Source organism: Rhinopithecus roxellana, chromosome 5 (genome assembly GCF_007565055.1).
Source record: "Rhinopithecus roxellana isolate Shanxi Qingling chromosome 5, ASM756505v1, whole genome shotgun sequence".
NCBI lineage: Eukaryota > Metazoa > Chordata > Mammalia > Primates > Cercopithecidae > Rhinopithecus > Rhinopithecus roxellana.
The window spans coordinates 162,580,834-162,594,567 of NC_044553.1; positions in this window are offsets into that span (position 1 = coordinate 162,580,834).

A 13,734-nucleotide genomic window follows, 5' to 3' on the forward strand; every position below is an offset into this window, starting at 1 on the left:
TTTCTCCATGTTGGTCAGGCTGGTCTTGAACTCCTGATCTCAGGTGATCCACCTGCCTTGGCCTCCCAAAGCGCTGGGATTACAGGCATGAGCCACTGCACTCGGCTTTTTCTGTTTTTTTTTTTTTTTTTTTTTTAGATGAAGTTTCACTGTTGCCCAGGCTGGAGTGCAGTGGCATGATCTTGGCTCACTGCAAACTTCAACACATCCAGGTTCAAGCAATTCTCCTGTTTCAGCCTTCCGAGTAGCTGGGATTACAGGTGTGTGCTGCCACACCTGGCTAATTTTTTTTTTTTTTTTCTGTATTTTAGTAGAGACGGGGTTTCTCCATGGTGGCCAGGCTGGTCTCGAACTCCTGACCTCAGGTGATCCACCTGCCTCGGCCTCCTAAAGTGCTGGGATTACAGGTGTGAGCCAGCACACTCGGCCAGAATCTGTCGTCTTGTGAGTGCGTGTGTGTGTTGTAAATCAAGTGCATGTGTGCATGCGTGTGCACGTATGTTGTAAATTAAGTGGCATTGCTCTTCGTCTGTCATCACGTAAGCTGGCTTTCCCGTTGGCTACTGGCTCCTGGAGCCCGTGCTTTGCTGTGTCAGTATGTAGAGACCTACTTTATGACCCGTGATAGCTGCAGAAGGACCTCAGATCACAGTGGATGTCCACCACAGGAACGAGCCCGTTTTGTGGATGAGGAAGTTGAGTCCCAGAAGTTGCGTGACTTGTCAAAGGTTGCAACCCACGGTGAGGGCCAGGGTCTGGGAGGGCTGAGGGGGCAGGCATGATGAGCCAGTTTGGGGCATGAGGCAAGGTGTGGCAGGCCCGGGGGCAAAAGCCACGGTCCGTGTGGAGGGGGTGGGGGTATCACGGCCTTTGGGAAGCCTGTGGATTCTGGCTGCAGTTCAGGTGTGACACTGAGTGCTCCAGGGACTCGGAGTAATCACCCAGGCACTGGCCAGCCCCACGCTCCCTCCTCCAGGCACCTGGCTCCCCACCTCCTCGGCCGGCCAAGGCTGGGTAGGTGTGCAGGGCTGGAGGTGACCAGGCTAGCCCTGCTCTCGAGGACGGGGGAAGCCCCTTCATGCCCAGTGGACCCAGGGGTGGGGCCAGGCCCCGCTCCCCACATCTCCCATGGGAGATCATGAGTCCTCACTGCCACACCAGTGTGAGGCTTGGTGTCCACCCTCTAAGACTTAGGTCAGGACCAGGCACACGCGGGGAAGGCCAGGTCACTGGGCGGGCCGAGGATGCAAGCTGCCATGCTTCCCACGAAGGCCCTCTGGCCAAGGTGCTAATTAGGGCAGCTTCCCGAGGAGAGGGAAGAGCACCCGAAAGTGGCCTCTAGCCTCCCCAAGCGCAGTTTCCCTCTGACTCAGTGCTGGCCTGCCTGTCGGCCAGAAACCACCCAAGGGCCCCACATGGAGGGCACCTGCCAGGTCGTGGGCCTTGCCCCGTTCTCCCTAAATGCGCCTGCCTCAGCTAACCCACCTCCAGTCCGAGACATGCGTCTCACAGATGTCAGGGCGCCCCCAGGGTGGGGGTGGAGAGGCACTCAGGGTGAGCTGAGGGTGTGTCCCTGGTGCCAAGCCTGGCACAGCGTCCTTGGCCTGGTTTCCCCAGGGCTGGGCTCCACCTGGCCACCTTATTCCCATCCCACTAGGAGGCCACCAGTGCTCGGTGGTTCAGTGGCACTGCGGCAGACAGGCTCTGCCTCTGTATTACTCGGGATGCCTGCAAAAAGGGTCTGTACCAGGGAAGAGGGGTCCCACTCCACAGAGCTGTAGTCATGATTGAAAGGCTGGCACACCCCAGGCCCCCTGCTCTGGCCATGTGACTTGGACAGGCTACCTGTGATCCTGTGGGTTTCTTTTTTTTTTTTTTTTGAGACAGAGTCTGGCTCTGTTGCTGTTGCTGGAGTGCAGTGGTGCGATCTCGGCTCACTGCAACTTCCGCCTTTTTTTTTTTTTTTTTTTTTTTGAGATGGAGTATCGCTCTGTTGCCTGGGCTGGAGTGCAGTGGCCGGATCTTAGCTCACTGCAAGTTCCGCTTCCCGGGTTTACGCCATTCTCCTGCCTCAGCCTCCTGAGTAGCTGGGACTACAGGCGCCAGCCACCTCGCCCGGCTAGTTTTTTGTATTTTTTTTTTTTTTTTTAGTAGAGACGGGGTTTCACCGTGTTAGCCAGGATGGTCTCGATCTCCTGACCTCATGATCTGCCCGTCTTGGCCTTCCAAAGTGCTGGGATTACAGGCTTGAGCCACCGCGCCCGGCCAACTTCCGCCTCTTGGGTTCAAGCGATTCTCCTGCCCTGGCCTCCTGAATAGCTGGGATTATAGGCGTGCACCACCACACCTAATTTTTGTATTTTTAGTAGAGACAGGGTTTCACCACATTGGCAAGGCTGGTCTCGAATTCCTGACCTCAGGTGATCAGCCCGCCTCAGCCTCCCAAAGTGCTGGGATTACAGGCATGAGCCACTGCACCCAGCTGTCCTGTGGGTTCCTTAAGCGACAAAATGGACAGTGTAAGACCAGCCTGACGCGGCTGTTACCTGGACCAGGCAGAACCCTGTGATCACAGGGAACGAGGTCAACTGCAGGCTCCTGCACTGGGGTGCTGTGGCGCCGTCTTCTGTCTGAGCCAGCATTGCCTCCCACACGGCCCCAGACCCATCATATCCTATGGGGTTCATTCCTGGCCTTCCCAACCTGGCTATATAGCTGGATTCTTCTTCTCCTTTTCCTTCCCCTCCCCTCCCCTCTCCTCTTGTTTTTTTGAGACAGAGTCTTGCCCTGTGGCCCAGGCTGGAGTGCAATGGCACGATCTCAGCTCACTACCACCTCTGCCTCCCGGGTTCAGCGATTCTCCTGCCTCAGCCTCTGGAGTAGCTGGGATTACAGGCGCCAGCCACCACGCCCAGGTAATTTCTTGCATCTTTAGTAGAGATGGGGTTTCATCATGTTGGCCAGGCTGGTCTCGAACTCCTGACCTCGTGATCTGCCCACCTTGGCCTCCCAAAGTGTTGGGATTACAGGCGTGAGTGAGTCACTGCACCTGGCCTGGGGAGCATTTTATTTTTAAGTGACGTGGTCTCATTCTGTCACCCAGGCTGGAGTGCAGTTGTGCAGTCATGGCTCACTGCAGGCTTGACTCCTTGGGCTCAAGTGCTCCTCCCACCTCAGTCTCCTGACTACCTGGGATTACTGGCATGCACCACCCTAGGAATTTAATTTAATCATTCAGCACTGGCCAGCCCCAGGCTCCCTCCTCCAGGCACTTGGCTCCCCATCTCCTTGGCTGGTCTGGGCTGGGTGGGTTTGCAGGGCTAGACCCAGAAGGTTGTATTTTAGCAAAGCTCTCTGCCAGACTTGAAGGTGCAGGCCAGGGTAAGCGCTTGGAGAGCTGTAGCACCCCGTGCAGGAGGATCTGTGAGGCGTGGTGAGACCCCAGAGGAGATGGGGGTACCTGTACTGCCATGGCCCCACACTGAGGGATGAGTATTGCCTTCATGCCAGACGAGGAGAGAAACGACAAAGTGGAGCTGTGCAATGTGGAGACGGATCCCGCCTTCCTTCTGGCCACATGGAGACGGATCCTGCCTTCCTTCCCGCCATGTGAAGACAGATCCTGCCTTTTGTTCCTGCCATGCAGAAATAGATCCCGCCTTCCTTCCCCGCAGTGTGGAGATGGATCTCTCCTTCCTTCCCGTCATGTGGAGACAGATCTCTCCTTCCTTCCCACCACGTGGAAATAGATCCCACCTTCCTTCTCCGTTGTGTGGAGACGGATCCCACCTTCCTTCCCCGTCATGTGGAGATGGATCCCGCCTCCCTTCCCCGTCACGTGAAAATAGATCCCGCCTTCCTTCCCTGTCACGTGGAAATAGATCCCGCCTTACTTTCCCGTTGTGTGGAGATGGATCCCACCTTCCTTCCCACCACGTGGAGACAGATCCTGCCTTCCTTCCCTGTCATGTGGAGATGGAGCTCTCCTTCCTTCCCCGTCACGTGCAGACGGATCCGGCCTCCCTTCCCCATCACATGAAAATAGATCCCGCCTTCCTTCCCCGTCATGTGGAGACAGATCCCGCCTTCCTTCCCTGTCATGTGGAAATAGATCCCGCCTTCCTTCCCTGTCATGTGGAAATAGATCCCGCCTTCCTTCTCCATCATGTGGAGGCTGATCCCGCCTTCCTTCCCCATCATGTGGAGACGGATCCCGCCTTCCTTCCCCATCACGTGGAGACGGATCCCGCCTTCCTTCCCCATCATGTGGGCCTGTCAGGGGACTGGGAGGGACAGGTAGATTCTTTCCGGTCTCCTGCCAGCCCACTCAATCCCTCACTCTGGGGAGAGCAAGGATAAACTGTGTAGGATAAAGTCACCCCCAGAGTGGCTAACTGGTAGCTGCAAGGCTTCATATTCCCTGGGCCTGGGCCAGACAGTTCCCATCAAAGGAGAGCCTGGTGCTGGCAGGGTCTCCCACAAAGGATGCTTTGTTCATCCATGGAAATAAACACTTCCCCTGGATACTCACTCCTGGGACCCAAGTGTAAAATGGGGTGTACGTTACTCTTTAACAGGTGACTGACTCCATCCAGGTCATAAAGCTCTTCTGAACTAATTTCCTGGAAGAAAGGCATTGCCATCGCCAGCTCGGGTGTTTATTAACCACTCCCACGGTGGTAATGCAGCAGCCAGGAATGGTTGCTGCCAGGACGCTGGGCTTACCTTCTGAACTTTGCCCTGAGAACCAGAGCATGGCGGGCCACCCTCCTCAGCTTTCCCCAAACCAGCAGGGAGTTGGCAGCAAAACCAGGGGCGTAGTGAGGGTTGCTTTCCTCTGCTGCAGTGAGAAACCTGTCTGTCTAATCCCCACCTCCCCTGCAGCCACTCTGAAAGAACTGGAGTGAACATGGGCTCCTGGCAGGGAGGAGGTGTCTACATCGCCAGGATGGCCCCTGGCACCGAGGCCCAACGCACCCCCACTGCCATTGCCACCCACAGCTGGACTTCAGACCAGGGCCGCTGGGCTGACAACCATGTGTCAACCTTTAAAGATGAAATAAAACTGCACGAAATCGGGAGGTTTAAAAACCAAAATATAAGGGACCCAGATGGGTGTCTCAATGGTGGAGAGAGATGATGAGCAGAGCTGTGGGGAAGGAAACCCCCGAAACCCTGGCCCGTCACGCGGCGTGGATCACGGGTGGACGCCAGGCCCGAGGACGGCTCGCGCACCCGAAACCCTGGCCCGTCACGCGGCGTGGATCACGGGTGGATGCCGGGCCCGAGGACGGCTCGCGCACCTGAAACCCTGGCCCGTCACGTGGCGTGGATCACGGGTGGATGCCAGGCCCGAGGACGGCTCGCACACCCGAAACCCTGGCCCGTCACGCGGCGTGGATCACAGGTGGACGCTGGGCCCGAGGACGGCTCGCGCACAGGCTGGTGGGAGACCTATAGATAGGCCTGTGCTGAAGATGAGCCAGGCTAGTCGGATGTCCCATTCAGGTTTGGACCATAAACAGAGGAGGGAGGCTCCTTGGAGAAGGGAAATATGGCCAAAAGTTTGTGTGGGTACCATGGGGCCCCACACAGCATCGTGACCCTCCTCAGGACGAGAGGAGCAGTGCAGCAGGGAGCAGGCGCAGGGAGGAGAGACGATGGCTGGGAAGTGAGTCCAGGAGGCCCCAGTGGGACGCAGAGCCAGGATCTCCTAGGCCACTCTGTGTCCAGGGCCAGCCACGGTTCTGGGATCCAGGAGGCCTGGGGCCCACAGTGTCTTCTTGGGTTCTCCCAAGATACTGTGTCCTGACAGGGCCAACATGGGTAGATCTCAGCTTCTTTTGACCCCCCATGAGAACAACTTAGAATGGGCGTCTGTGGATACTGGAGTCTGTTCTCCTTCGAGGCTCCATGGCTGCCTTAGTTCACGGGCTGGGAGATGAGGAGTGGAGTTGGGGCTGTCACTTGCATGAGATGAGGGTGGGCCTGTGTGGCAAGCATAGAATCAGACACTCACCTTCTGATGAACTTACATCAACTTGTGTTGGCTCAACTGCTGGGCATGCTGGGACCTGAGAGCTGGGTGGGCAGGTGGGGAGAGGTGGGTATAAGCCTGGCTCCTAAAGACAGTGCAGTCTGCCCAAGGGAGCTGGTGAGTGTATGCAGCTCGGGTGGGAAGGGTCACCGGAAGGGTATTCTGGTCAGCAGCGACAGTAGCTACGTCTTAGTTTTGGTATATACGTATGTATATGTACCATATTGGAGATTGGAGGACAGTCCCTCCCCTCCTGGAGAGAGGGGAGCATGGGGAGAAAGGCAGGATCTCTGGGGCCCAGCTTGATGCTCAGCTCAGGGCGGGAAAATAGTGGGGAAGCCCAGTCTCTCTGCTGACACACATGGTGGAGAGGTGGAGGGAGACTGAGGCTGAGCCATCTCCAGGTCTACCAGAAATTGAGTTTAGGACAAGACCAACTGCGCCCCAGGCACAGGCAGGGGTGGCTCCTTGAATGCTCCCAGCCATCATCAGGCCTGGTGCAGTGAGCACATAGCCGGGCCTCACCTCCTGCAGCAGGGCAGGCAGGGCGGCAGCGGAGGGGATGGGAGCCCAGCCCCAGGTATGCAGCCTCGCTCTGTGGCCGCTCTCCTCATGACACCTGGAAGCTGGGCCGGGGGCTTTTCTTCCGAAGGCGGGTGCACCCTGTGCTGTACTTGGAGGAAAACTGCTGTGCTGACTGGGCAGAACTGCAGGTGGTTCAAGTCTTTGCAGAAGGCCGTGCTCCAGGCTTCCTTCAAAGGCAGGCTCTTTTAGGTCCATGGGCTGCACTTGAGCATACGTCAGAGTCTCCTGGACGGCTCCTAAAACACAGCCCTGGACCCTATCACGGAGGACCCAAAGCAGGTCTTGGGTGGGGCCCAAGACCCTGCATTTATGACAGGTTCCCAGATGCTGCTGTGGCGGCCCCAGGAAACCCTTTGAGAATCGCCACTGCAGGCCATCTCGGTTAGAATTTGATTTGTAAACTTTCACATCTGCAGTTCCTCTTAGAAGGGAAGGCGCCTTCTCAAGCACAAGTGAAACAACACTCTCCACCTGCTGGTGTTCTGGGGCTTGGGCTGCGGGGAAGGGATCTGTATGTGAGGCAGAGCCCCTCAATTCCTCTGGGTGGGGTGGGGAGGGAGATGGCCTGGCAGTACCCGTGGCTGGGGGCAGAGCTATCCTGTGGGCTGGGGAGCCTGCCTGGGTGGTGAGACGTGCTGGCACAGGCTCTGCAGCCGGCAGCGCCTCGTCACAGGGGTGAACTTCAGAACCGCCTGGGCTGGCACGGGAGGGCGCGGGTGCTGGCCTCCCTGGAAAAGCCACTCAGCTTTGAGACCACAGAGGAGATGCAAACACAAGCCTTTGTCTTCACTCCTTTTCGAAAGAGAGAAAGCCCGAATCTCAACAGCAGAGTGTCTCCGTCAGTCCCACGGTTGTCCTCAGCCTGGGGAGAGCCCGGGCTGGCCAGGACGGGCAGCTCCTCTGTGTGGCTCCTTGTGGTCCCCAGAGTAGTCCCTTTGTGGGGCAAGGGGAGGCGACGGGTGTCCTGCCAGTCTCCTGGATACTTCAGGACACGGGTAGGGCCACTGTGGTGTTCCCACAGTTTTGAGATATCAAGTCACCTGAAGGCAGGTGATGTGAACAGCACAGTGGGTGGTGTGGGCAGGGTGGCTACCCTGGGATACCTGCGTGATGCCCACATCCGCCGAGGTGGGGATTCGTGCTCAGATGGCTTACTGGGGGGTGTGGAGGAGAGCAGGCTTCTCAATGCTTATGGAAACAGGAGAAGACAAGCAGGAGGTGGGTTTCAGGAGGCAGGTTTCAGCCCAGGTCCTGTTGAGGCTTGCAGCAGCTTGATCCTAGAGCGTGCCTCGTAGTCAGTGGTCACACGCTGCAATGGGGAAACACGAGCCTCCAGCACTTTTTTTGAGACAGGGTCTCACTCTGATGCCCAGGGTGGAGTTCACGGTGCCATCATAGCTCACTGCAGCCTCTAGCTGTTGGTTGGGCTCAAGCAATCCTCCCGCCTCAGCTTCCTGAGTAACTGGAACAACAGGCATGTGCCACTGTGCCATTAAAAAAATTTTTTTTGGCCGGGCGCAGTGTCTCACACCTGTAATCCCAGCACTTTGGGAGGCCGAGACCGGCCGATCACTTGAGGTCAGGAGTTTGAGAGCAGTCTGGCCAACGTGGTGAAACCCAGGCTCTACTAAAAATACAAAAATTAGCTGGGCGTGGTGGCGCATGCATGTAGTCCCAGCTACTCGGGAGGCTGAGGTGGGAGAATTGCTTCAACTCAGGAGGGGGAAGTTGCAGTGAGCCGAGATCACCATTGCACTCCAGCCTGGGCAACAGAGCAGGACTTCGTCTCAAAAACAAAACAAAACAAACCATTTTTTTTTTTTTTAAGAGATAGGGTGTCACTTTGTTGCCCAGGCTGGTCTCGAACTCCCGGACTTAGGCGATCCTCCCACCTCGAGCTCCCAAAGTGTTGGGATTACAGGCATGAGCCATCATTCCTGGCTGAAATTCTTTTTTTCTTTTCTTTTTTCTTTTTTTTTTTTTTTGAGATAGAGTCTCAAAGAAACTCTTCTTTCAGCCAAGGAAGATGCGTAATGAGCTTTGTGACCCCAGAAAGGCATGTGCAGAGTGTGGCTGAGAGTGGCAGGTGTGGGTGCCACAGTTTTTTGAGACAGGGTCTCACTTTGTCTCCCAGACTGGAGTGCAGTGGTTCGATCACCGCTCACTGCAGCCTCAACCTTCTGGGCTCAAGAAATCCCCCTGCCTCAGCCTCCCGAAGTGCTGGGATTACAGGCATGAGCCACCATGCTTGGCCAACAGAGAATTTTTAGAAACTTTTTTATTTTCTTTTTTTTTGAGACAGAGTCTTGCTCTGTCGCCCGGGCTGCAGTGCAGTGGCCGGATCTCAGCTCACTGCAAGCTCCGCCTCCTGGGTTTATGCCATTCTCCTGCCTCAGCCTCCCGAGTAGCTGGGACTACAGGCGCCCACGACCTCGCCCGGCTAGTTTTTTGTATTTTTTTAGTAGAGACGGGGTTTCACCGTGTTAGCCAGGATGGTCTCGATCTCCTGACCTTGTGATCCGCCCGTCTCGGCCTCCCAAAGTGCTGGGATTACAGGCTTGAGCCACCGCGCCCGGCTGAAACTTTTTTTTTTTTGAGACGGAGTCTCACTCTGTCACCCAGGCTGGAGTGCAGTGGCTCGATCTCAGCTCACTGCAAGTTCCGCCTCTCCGGTTCATGCCATTCTCCTGCCTCAGCCTCCTGAGTAGCTGGGACTACAGGCGCCTGCAACCACGCCTGGCTCATTTTTCGTATTTTTTTAGTGGAGATGGGGTTTCTCCATGTTAGACAAGATGGTCTCGATCTCCTGACCTTGTGATCCGCCTGCCTCGGCCTCCCAAAGTGCTGGGATTACAGGTGTCAGCCACCACGCCTAGCCACAAACTTTTATTATAGCTTTATTGAAGTATAAAGTCTCCACACAATATTATGTCTACATAATATGGAGGTTACTGGTAAGTTTCACATTAATTGCACAATTTGATTTTTTTTTTTTTTTTTTTTTGAGATGGAGTCTCACCCTGTCACCAGGCTGGAGTGCAGTGACATGATCTTGGCTCACTGAAACCTCCACCTCCTGGGTTCAAGTGATTCTCCTGCCTCGGCCTCCTGAGTAGCTGGGACTGCAGGCACATGCCACCACACCCAGCTAATTTTTGTATTTTTAGTATAGACAGGGTTTCACCATGTTGGCCAGGATGGTCTTGATCTCTTGACCTCACGATCTGCCCGCCTCGGCCTCCCCAAGTGTTGGGATTACAGGCGTGAGCCACTGAGCCTGGCCGATGAGTTTTAACATATATATACACAGTCAAACCATCACCACAATCAAGAAAATGAACAGCTCCATCACCCCTCAAAGTCTCTTCCTGACTTTTTGTAATCAATCCCTCTTCCTCCATCTCTGCTGCGTTTCCCTTAGATGAGCCCAGGAGTTCAAGACCAGATAGCATCTCTCTCATTCCTGATATTGATTGTATCTTCTTCCTTTATTTTTTTCTTGATCAGTCTGACTAGTGGTTTATCCATTTTATTGACGTTCTCAAAGAACCAGCTTTTGGTTTCATTAATCCTTCTCCATTGTTTTTCTCTTTTTCATTTTTTTTTTTTTTTTTTAAGGTAGGGTACTGCGGCCGGATGCCGTGGCTCACACCTGTAATCCCAGCACTTTAAAAGGCCGAGGTTGGAGGATCACGAGGTCAGGAGATTGAGACCATCCTGGCCAACGTGGTGAAACCCTGTCTCTACTAAAAATACAAAAAATCAGCCGGGCATGGTGGCATATGCCTGTAATCCCAGCTACTCAGGAGGCTGAGGCAGAAGAATCGCTTGAACCCAGGAGGTGGAGGTTGCAGTGAGCCAAGATTGCACCACTGCACTCCAGCCTGGGTGACAGAGCAAGACTCCATCTCAACACACACACACACACACACACACACACACACACACAAGATGGGGTCTTGCTATGTTACTAAGGGTGGTCTTGAACTCCTGCTCAAGCAGTCTTTCTATCTCAGCCTCATGAGTCTGGGATTTAAGGCACATGCCAGTGTGCCCAGCTCTCTGTTTTCTATTCCACTGAAATACCTAATTTCTTAACTTTCCCATCTTTGGCTTGGGAAAAATTTGCTCTTTTCTTTGTGGTTTCTTATGTCTCATATCTGGTCCACCTAATAGGCTTATTTCTGTTAATTAACCCAGTGGAGTCTATGTTGAGCATCAGTATCTTGGAGTTCAGTTATGGGAGACTCACTGCTTCCAGACTGATTAGCTCTGGAGGACAGGCTAAATCCAATTTCTGCTCTGGCAATAGAAAGAGCTACCAGGTTCTTGGACCACAATAGCTGCACTGAGCATGATCCTTTCATCTGGCCTGGCCAGGAAGTCAGAAACCATTCTCTCATTTCCTTGTCATTAGTAATAGAGTAATTGGTAATATAGTCACTAAAGATATCCCTTACTCTATTTTACCAAGAGCTAAGAAATTATTTTTTAATTGGCATCCTTATTTAATTAAATTCATTAAAAGATATGAGTACCTACCATAAATGCCCAGTCCTTTGTTAGATATCAGGCTTACAAGAGATGAATTCATGTCCTTTACATACATCTGCAATTTATCATCTGTCATCCTACAATTGCTTCATAGTTTATTTTTGGATGATGCAATTTAGGTTCATTACAAATCCATTAGCTATAGAATTACAGAGCTGAGAGAGAGTCTGGAGGTCTTAATTTAGAGATGAGAAAGCCGAGGTCCAGAGAAGTTACAGAGTTTGCCTGAAGCCACACAGGCAATGAGCAGTAGCTCTAGTCGGAACCTGAATCCAACCTGTCTGGAATGATCTCAGGTACAGGGGCACAAATACAGGGCACAGGCTGTGCACAAATAAGGCATTTGCAGAAATATACACACACACACACACACACACACACACACACATATATATATATATATATATATATTTTTTTTTTTTCTTGAGACAGTCTCACTCTGTCATCCAGGCTGGAGTGCAGTGGCGTGATCACGGCACACTGCAGCCTCGACCTCCTAGGATCAGGTAATCCTCCTGCCTCAGTCTCCTGAGTAGCTAGGACTACAGAACGCACCCCTATGCCTGGCTGATTTTAGTATTTTTTGTAGAGACAGTTTCATTATGTTGCCCAGGCTGGTCTTGAACTCCGGGGCTCAAGTAATGTGCCCACCTTTGCCTCCCAAAATGCTGAGATTACAGATGTGAGCTACCACACCCAGCCTAGAAGTCTCCTTTTAATATAAACTACTAGAGATACATGCTATTTAATGTGGCAGAATTCCTGACGTGAAGCCTGGCAGATGTATGGTGAAGCAAAGAACTCATGAAATGTGTGTGGAAGGAGGAGTGCACTGGCTCATACCTGTATTTCCAGCACTTTGGGAGAGCAAGACGGCTACAGTGAGCCCTGATCGCGTCACTGCACTCCAGCCTGGGCAACACTAGTGAGACTCTGTCTCTAAAGAAAAAAAAAAGTTGGTGGAGTGCTGTGGCTCATGCCTGTAATCCTAGTACTTTGGGAAGCCGAGGCAGGCGGATCACTTGAGGTCAGAAATTCGAGACCAGCCTGACCAACATGACGAAATCTCGTCTCTACTAAAAATACAAAATTAGCCGGGTGTGGTGGCTCATGCCGGTAATCCCAACTACTCGGGAGGCTGAGGCAGGAGAATCACTTGAACCTGGGAGGCAGAGGTTGCAGTGAGCAGAGATGGCACCATTGCACTCCAGCCTGGGCAACAAGAGCAAAACTCCATCTCAAAATAAATAAATAAATAAAAAGTCTGTAACTTAAACTCATTTTGTTCATACAGTTTTAAAAAATTGCCACGATATATCAAACACTTAGTGAAACTGTCCCCAAAGACTGCGACTACTGGAAACACTTTTTTTTTTTTTTTTTTTGAGGCGGAGTCTCGCTCTGTCGCCCGGACTGGAGTGCAGTGGCCGGATCTCAGCTCACTGCAAGCTCCGCCTCCCGGGTTTACGCCATTCTCCTGCCTCAGCCTCCCGAGTAGCTGGGACTACAGGCGCCCGCCACCTCGCCCGGCTAGTTTTTGTATTTTTAGTAGAGACGGGGTTTCACCGTGTTAGCCAGGATGGTCTCGATCTCCTGACCTCGTGATCCGCCCGTCTCGGCCTCCCAAAGTGCTGGGATTACAGGCTTGAGCCACCGCGCCCGGCCCTTTTTTTTTTTTTTTTTTTTTGAGACGGAGTCTTGCTCCGTCACCCAGGCTGGAGTGCAGTGGCCTATCTCTGCTCACTGCAAGCTCTGCCTCCTGGGTTCATGCCATTCTCCTGCCTCAGCCTCCCGAGTAGCTGGGACTTCAGGCATCTGCCACCACGGCCGGCTAATTTTTTTGTATTTTTTAGTAGAGACGGGGTTTCACTGTGTTAGCCAGGATGGTCTCAATCTCCTGACCTTGTGATCCACCCGCCTCGGCCTTCCAAAGTGCTGGGATTACAGGCGTGAGCCACCGCGCCCGGCCTAGAAACACTTTTTACATGGCATAATAAAACCAGAACGATACTCTGTGTGCTTTTTACTTGAGGCTGATTATGATTTTTAAAATTTTAGTATTTTTCTTTTACCAGTCCTAATTTTCATCAGTTCTACAAACACTTGTAATATTCCAACTCCAACATCATGACCTAATTTACAGTTTTTACTGAGGTGGGAGCAGCATCATTTACTTCCTCTCCATGACCACTGTCCCGAGTCACGGCATGCACTCCACAAAGTTCAGGAAGCGTGGCTAACCTCTGAGACCCCGACCCTCTTCCCCACGCCATGCATTTGGTGCCAGTGGCAGTGGTAGAAGCAGGGCTAGGGAGGCCAGCGCCAGCTGCTGCTTTCTCCTGGGGAGGGAGGGCGAGCTCTGTGGGAGCCTGCAGCCTCCTCACAGAGATGTCCCCAGAGTGCAGTTGTTAGGCTGGTGTTGGTGGGGTTTCGTGAACCGTCTTGGTTGCACGAACTGCTTGGGGTTATAGAAATGGCTAGTAGTGAATAACTCCCTCTCTGAAATACACTTTTTCCCACTTTGTGAAACCTACCTCCTCTGGATGCTGGAGCAGGGA